Source organism: Capra hircus, chromosome 21, assembly GCF_001704415.2.
Source record: "Capra hircus breed San Clemente chromosome 21, ASM170441v1, whole genome shotgun sequence".
NCBI lineage: Eukaryota > Metazoa > Chordata > Mammalia > Artiodactyla > Bovidae > Capra > Capra hircus.
The window spans coordinates 55,911,638-55,919,327 of record NC_030828.1 but is presented as its reverse complement, the minus strand read 5'-3'; positions in this window follow the sequence as shown (position 1 = coordinate 55,919,327).

The following is a 7,690-nucleotide window of genomic DNA, read 5'->3' as shown; positions in this document are numbered from 1 at the left end:
CTTTTAATTTTAATTAGATCCAATTTGTTTATTTTTGCTTTTATTTCCAGAAAATCTGCAAGCAATAAATGCTGGAAAGGGTGTGGAGAAAAGGGAACCCTCCTACACTGTTGGTGGGAATGCAAACGAGAACAGCCACTATGGAGAACAGTGTGGAGATTCCTTAAAAAATTGCAAATAGAATTGCGTTATGACCCAGCAATCTCACTGCTGGGCATACACACCAAGGAAACCAGAATTGAAAGAGACACATGTTACCCCAATGTTCATCGCAGCACTGTTTATAATAGGCAGGACATGGAAGCAACCTAGATGTCCATCAGCAGATGAATGGATAAGAAAGCTGTGGTACATATACACAATGGAGTATTACTCAGCCATTAAAAAGAATACATTTGAATCAGTTCTGATGAGATGGATGAAACTGGAGCTGATTATACAGAGTGAGGTAAGCCAGAAAGAAAAACACCAATGCAGTATACTAACACATATATATGAAATTTAGAAAGATGGCAATGATGACCCTGTATGCAAGACAGCAAAAGAGACACAGATGTGTATAGCAGACTTTTGGACTCAGAGGGAGAGGGAGAGGGTGGGATGATTTGGGAGAATGGCATTGAAACATGTATACTATCATGTAAGAAACGAATCACCAGTCTATGTTTGATGCAGGATACAGCATGCTTGGGGCTGGTGCATGGGGATGACCCAGAGAGATGTTATGGTGAGGGAGGTGGGAGGGGGGTTCATGCTTGGGAACGCATGTACACCCATGGTGGATTCATGTCAATGTATGGCAAAACCAATACAGTATTGTAAAGTAAAAAAAAGTAAAACTTAAATTTAAAAAAATCAGTTCTTTGGCTCTCAGCCTTCTTTATGGTCCAACTCTCAAATCTGTACTTGACTACCGGAAAAGCCATAGCTTTAACTATACAAACCTTTGTTGGCAAAGTGATGTCTGCTTTTTAATATGCTGTCTAGTTTTGTCATAGCTTTCCTTCCAAGGAGCAAGCATTTTTTAATTTCATGGCTGCAGTCACCATCTACAGTGATTTTGGAGCCCAAGAAAAGAAAATTGGTCACTGCTTCCCCCTTTTCCCCTTCTATTTGCCATGAAGTGTGGGACCAAATGCCATGATTTTAGTTGTTTGAATTTTGAGTTTCAAACCAACTTTTTCATTCTCCTCTTTCACCCTCATCAAGAAGCTCTTTAGTTCCTCTTCACTTTCTGCCATTAGAATGGTATTATCTGCTTATCTGAGGTTATTGATATTTCGGCAATCTTGATTCTAGCCTGTGATTCATCTAGCTCAGCATTTTGCATGATGTACTCTGTATAGAAGTTAACTTCTGTATAGAAGTTAAATAAGAAGGATGATAATAATTTGTCTTGCCTTACTCATTTCCCAATTTTGAACCAGTCAACTGTTCCATCTATGGTTCTAACTATTGCTTCTTGACCAGCATACAGGTTTCTCAGAAAGCAGGTAAGGTTATCTGGTATTCCCATCTGTTCAAGAATTTTCTACAGTTTACTGTGATCCACATAGTCAAGGCTTTAGTATATCAGTGAAGAAGAAGTAGATGTTTTTCTGGAATTCTTTTGCTTTTTCTATGATCCAGTAGAGGACATTGGCAATTTGATCTCTGGTTCCTCTACCTCTTCAAAACCCAGCTTATTCATCTGGAAGTTCTCAGTTCACATACTGCTGAAAGCTAGCTTGAATGATTTTAAGCATAAACTTACTAGCATGTGAAATAAGCACAGTTGTACAGAGCATCCTTTGGCATTGACCTTCTTTGGGACTGGAATGAAAACTGACCTTTCCAAGACCTGTGGCCACTGCTGAGTTTTCCAAATTAGCTGACATATTGACTGCAACACTTTAACAGCATCATCTTTGAGGATTTTAAATAGCTCAGCTGGAATTCCATCACCTCCACTAGCTTTGTTTATAGTAATGTTTCTAAGGCCCACATGACTTCACACTCCAGGATGCCTGACTCTAGGTGAGTGACCACACCTTTGTGATTATCCAGGTCATTAATACCATTTTTTTGTACCAATTCTTGCCACCTCTTCTTAATCTCTTCTGCTTCTGTTAGGTCCTTACTGTTTTTGTCCTTTATCCTGCCCATCCTTGCATGAAATATTCCCTTCATACCTCCAATTTTCCTGAAGAAATCTCTAGTCTTTCCCATTCTATTGTTTTCCACTATTTCTTTTCACTGTTCATTTAAGAAGGCTTTCTTATCTCTCCTTGCTATTCTCTGGAACTCTGCATTCAGTTGGGTATATCCTTCTCTTTCTTCCTTGCCTTTTGCTTCTCTTCTCAGCTATTTATAAAGCCTCCTCAGAGAACCACTTTACCTTCTTGTATTTCTTTTTATTTGGGATGGTTTTGATCACTGCTTCCTGTACAATGTTATGAACCTCCATCCATAGTTCTTCAGGCACTCTGTCCACCAGATTGAATCCCTTGAATCTATTTGTCACCTCTACTGTATAATCATAAGGAATTTGATTTAGGTCATGCATGGTCTAGTGGTTTCCCCTACTTTCTATTGCAAACCTGAACTTTGCAATAAGGAGCTCATGATCTGAGCCACAGTCAGCTCCTGATCTTGTTTTTGCTGACTGTATAGGGTTTACTGATATGTCTCCTGGCAATCTTGATATCAGCTTGTGCTTCTTCCAGCCCAGTGTTTCTCATGATGTACTCTGCATATAAGTTAAATAAGCAAAGTGACAGTATACAGCCTTGACATACTCCTTTTCCTATTTGGAACCCATCTGTTGTTCCATGTCCAGTTCTAACTGTTGCTTCCTGACCTTCATACAGGTTTCTCAAGAGGCAGCTTTCACATAATCAAAGCTATGGTTTTTCCAGTAGTCATTTATGGATATGAGAGTTGGACCATAAAAAAAAAGTTGAGTGCCAAAGAATTGAATGCTTTCAAATTGTGGTCCTGGAGGACTCTTAGAGTCCTTTCGACTGCAAGGAGATCAAACCAGTCAATCCTAAAGGAAAAAAACCCTGAATATTCATTGGAAGGACTGATGCTAAAGCTGAAGCTCCAATACTTTGGCCACCTGATGTGAAGAGCTGACTCATTGGAAAAGACCCTGATGCTGAGAAAGGTTAAAGGCAAAAGGAAAAGGGTGCAGCAGAGAATGAAATGTTTAGACTGTGTCACCAACTCAATGGACATGAGTTTAAACAAAACTCTGGGAGATGGTGGATGACAGAGTAGTCTGGTATGCTACAGTCTGTGGGGTCCCAAAAAACATGACCTAGTGACTAAACAACAAATTATTTTAGATATGTAATTGTGAGAGTTTTTGGAAAAAAAGTTCAATTACATGAGAAAATGGTTATAGTAACAATGACTGAAAGCTATATACTGAAGCTACATACAGAAGGATCCTACCTAAAACAGAAATGTGTAGGGAACAGGTTGTAGAAATAGGTCAAATTATTAACAGTGGTTATATTTGATTGTTAGCTTATGGGTAATTAATTTCTCTATACTTGTTTGTATTTTTCAAGTTTTACATAATGAAAATTTTATAGTCAGAGAAAAAATTACAGAAAAAGTCCAAGACATCTTTTGCCAGTCAGCCCTTTTCTTTGTCCTCTAATTTCCTAACAAAATGCCTAGTGCCTGTCTTGTTTCCCAGAAGAATATTTGCATTCCATTTACAGATAAAAGCTCTGCTATGGGAACTTTCATTCGTATCAAAGTGTAATTCAACATTAACTGATTGAAAGAAAATCCATACTCTTAATGGAGGAGGAGGGACTGAGTGTTTACTGGGAGAGATATTTTATTGAGTTCTGCACTGTTCTTTCAGGTTGATGAGTAACTTTCTTCAAGTTAAAATCATCAGGAAAGAGTAGGGCAGGGGTGGATGTGGTTATGACATGTTCTCTTTAGGAACAGATAACCCAGATACCAGCTATCTTCCATGATGTGGGTGTAAACAGATTCTACATGGCCATGTGAAAGGAATTCTGAAGGAAAAGTGAAAGTGAAAGTGAAGTCGCTCAGTCGTGTCTGACTCTTTGCGACCCCATGGACTGTAGTCTATCAGGCTCCTCCATCCATGGGATTTTCCAGGCAAGAGTGCTGGAGTGGATTGCCATTTCCTTCTCCAGGGGATCTTCCTGACCCAGGAATTGAACCCGGGTCTCCCGCATTGCAGGCAGACGCTTTACCGTCTGAGCCACCAGGGAAGCTGAAGGAAAACATGAATGTAGAACAGGACTTGTTATCACCGTTTAAAAACATACTTTTTATAACCTCTGTAACCTTGATGACCAGTCAGGGTACCAAGTCAAGAAAGTTCAGTATCAGCTCACTAGTCAAAGGCAGACTAAATCAGTATCAACCCTACCAAGAACATTCACATAAGAAAGAATCTGAAGAACAGATACATCTATGATTTATCTTCAGTTCAGTATAGTTCAGTTCAGTCCAGTTTAGTCACTCAGTCATGTCTGACTCTTTGTGACCCCATGAACCGCAGCACGCCAGGCCTCCCTGTCCATCACCAACTGCCAGAGTCTACCCAAACCCATGTCCATTGAGTCAGTGATGCCATCCAACCATCTCATCCTCTGTCGTCCCCTTCTCCTCCTGCCCTCAATCTTCCCCAGCATCAGGGTCTTTTCAAATGAGTTAGCTCTTCGTATCAGGTGGCCAAAGTATTGGAGTTTCAGCTTCAACATCAGTCCTTCCAATGAACACCCAGGACTGACCTCCTTTAGGATGGGCTGGTTGGATCTCCTGGCAGTCCAAGGGACTCTCAAGAGTCTTCTCCAATACTACAGTTCAAAAGCATCAATTCTTTGGTGCTCAGCTTTCTTTATAGTCCAACTCCATATGTGACTACTGGAAAAACCATAGCCTTGACTAGACGGACCTTTGTTGATAAAGTAATGTCTCTGTTTTTTAATATACTGTCTAGGTTGGTCAGAACTTTCCTTCCAAGGAGTAAGCATCTTTTAATTTCATGGCTGTGAACACCAACTGCAATGATTTTAGAGCCCCCAAAAATAAAGCCTGCCACTGTTTCCCCATCTATTTGCCATGAAGTGATGGGATCGGATGCCATGATCTTAGTTTTCTGAATGTTGAGCTTTAAGCCAACTTTTTCACTCTCCTCTTTCACTTTCATCAAGAGGCTCTTAGTTCTTTTTCACTTTCTGCCATAAGGGTGGTGTCATCTGCATATCTGAGGTGATTGATATTTCTCCCAGCAATCTTAATTCCAGTTTGTGCTTCTTCCAGCCCAGCATTTCTCATGATGTACTCTGCATAGAAGTTAAATAAGCAGGGTGACAATGTACAGCCTTGATGTACTCCTTTTCCTATTTGGAACCAGTCTGTTGTTCCATGCCCATTTCTAACTGTTGCTTCCTGACCTGCATACAGGTTTTTCAAGAGGTAGATCAGGTGATCTGATATTTCCATCTCCTTCAGAATTTTCCACAGTTTATTGTGATCCACATAGTCAAAGGCTTTGGTATAGTCAATAAATCAGAAATAGATGTTTTTTTGGAACTCTCTTGTTTTTTTGATGATCCAGCAGATGTTGGCAATTTATCTTACTGATTCTCAAACACAAGTAATTCATTGCTGTCTTTCTGCTTTGTATATTCACTTTTCTGTTTACCGTGTTGGGTTGGTTTATCTCTCTTCATTGGTTCTTATCTTGTAACAACAAAACCTTAAAGCAATGGACCAAAAGGCGTAGAACAACAGACAAGTTACAACTCATTCAGGTCAAGCATACAGATATTTTATTAGTCCAACTAATAAAAGGAGTCCTCCTCATCCTTCCTGGCAAACCCTTTTGGCTTCCCTATTTTATACTTCCAGTCTTCTCCTTTTGGTTATGTCTGGTTCAAAGTAGGGCTTGTACTCACCACCAGTCAATGAAAGGGAATACAAACGGGCATATGCTCAAGGCCGATTGACAATTATAAGTTGTATAACAGCAGGCTGAGTTGTTTATATCTTCCCATAATTCCATCTGTTATAATTAAATGTAGAATATTCATGAGCCCTTAATGGGCTCCTAACTGCCTAACTGCCTAAGGTTTCTTGGAGAAGCGCCTGTGGTCTTTTGTATCCACTGTGTGCCTAGGACACATGTGCAAGAGTTGAAAAGTCTCTGTAGTTATTTTGTAGTGTATCTGTGAGCCCTGCTGTGTGTGTCTGGGATGAAGTTTAGAGATCAGCTTGCATCCTTTTCAACCAGGCCTCCCCTTGTGGCTCGTGTCTAACTTCCTACTTAGCTACCCTAATCAATCAACCCTAATCGACTCCCTATTAAGTCCCATTCTTCTTTCTGGACACAGTTATGAAGCTCTCTTTGGCAGACTGTCTTCCCTTAAACCTCATTGTAGGTAGTTGCTATGATCTTTTATCATTTTTGTTTGTCCTCAGGCACTCAATCCCACGATGACTGAAGTATTTTGTAGTCACTTGTAGGTTTCTGAACCTTCCTAGATGGATGTTGTATAAAAGATGATAGGTTTGAATAAACTCCATGTCTTGAAGATTTTTAAAGAAAATGACCTTTGGTACTCTTTGAAAGAGACAGTTAATTGGAAATTCTAACTGCCTGTCCTTTAGGTTTTTCTAAGCATGCTTCTGTACTTGGTAGCAGCTGATTGGCTGTTTCCACAGTTAAGTGAACTACTAAACCAGTAAGCTGTGAAAACTCGGCTCCCAACTTGGGTTCTTCTTTGTCAACTTATATGGAAGAAAGCTTGGGGAAATATAAAAAGGAAAAGTGCAACTGGTTGGGCATTGCAGTGAGAGGAAATTGCAGTAAGAAATAAAGGCCCCACTATAGCATGAATTTACAGTGTAATCACTCTTCCATGATAATATAAGTACCAGATGGTGAGGGAGGGAGGTTCCTTCTCTGGGACAATTTCCAATATTTATTTGGTGCCAGAGAATAGAAATGCCCAGATATGTGCCCTATATCTGACCATTACATGAAACTTGTAAGCGTTAAATGGGAATAAGCGGTGGTAATTTAACTGTTAAGGATGAGTAGGAGAGTATGATATGATAAGGATAAAGAGGTTGCTTCAATGTATAAAAATATGGATTCAGAGCTAATATTTATCAAGTGCTTATTCTGTGTAAAGTACCTGTTGGATGTGTTAGTATATTATTCAGTTCTTTTCACAACAACCCTCTGAAGTAGGCCCTATTTGACTGAACAGAAAATGAACCTGAGCCTGAAGAAGTTATGTCACTTTCCAGTAGTCAAACATCTTAGTGGAGGAACTAAAGGTCCTCTGACTCTGCTATCTGATTAATCTTTTGTTTAAATCATTACCAGTTTCCTCACCCAACAGTTATTCTCTTTTTTTTTTCATCATCACACTTTCCTGATATTTAACTCTTGAGCCAGCCTTTAGAGACTCAGGAGAAACCTGCAAACTTCCGGAGAAACCTCTTTTATTTCAAAAAGTGGGGGGCACGTAGGGTCCCAAACAAAGCAAGAAGGTCCCGAAGAGTCCTGTTTAGTTTCAAGATCAAAGTGTTAGCAGAGTTGGTTCCCTTTGAGAGCCACAAGGAAGGAACCGTTCCAGGCCTCTCACCTTGGCTTGTAGATGGCTGCCTTCTCCCAGTGTCTTCACATCATCTTCCCTCT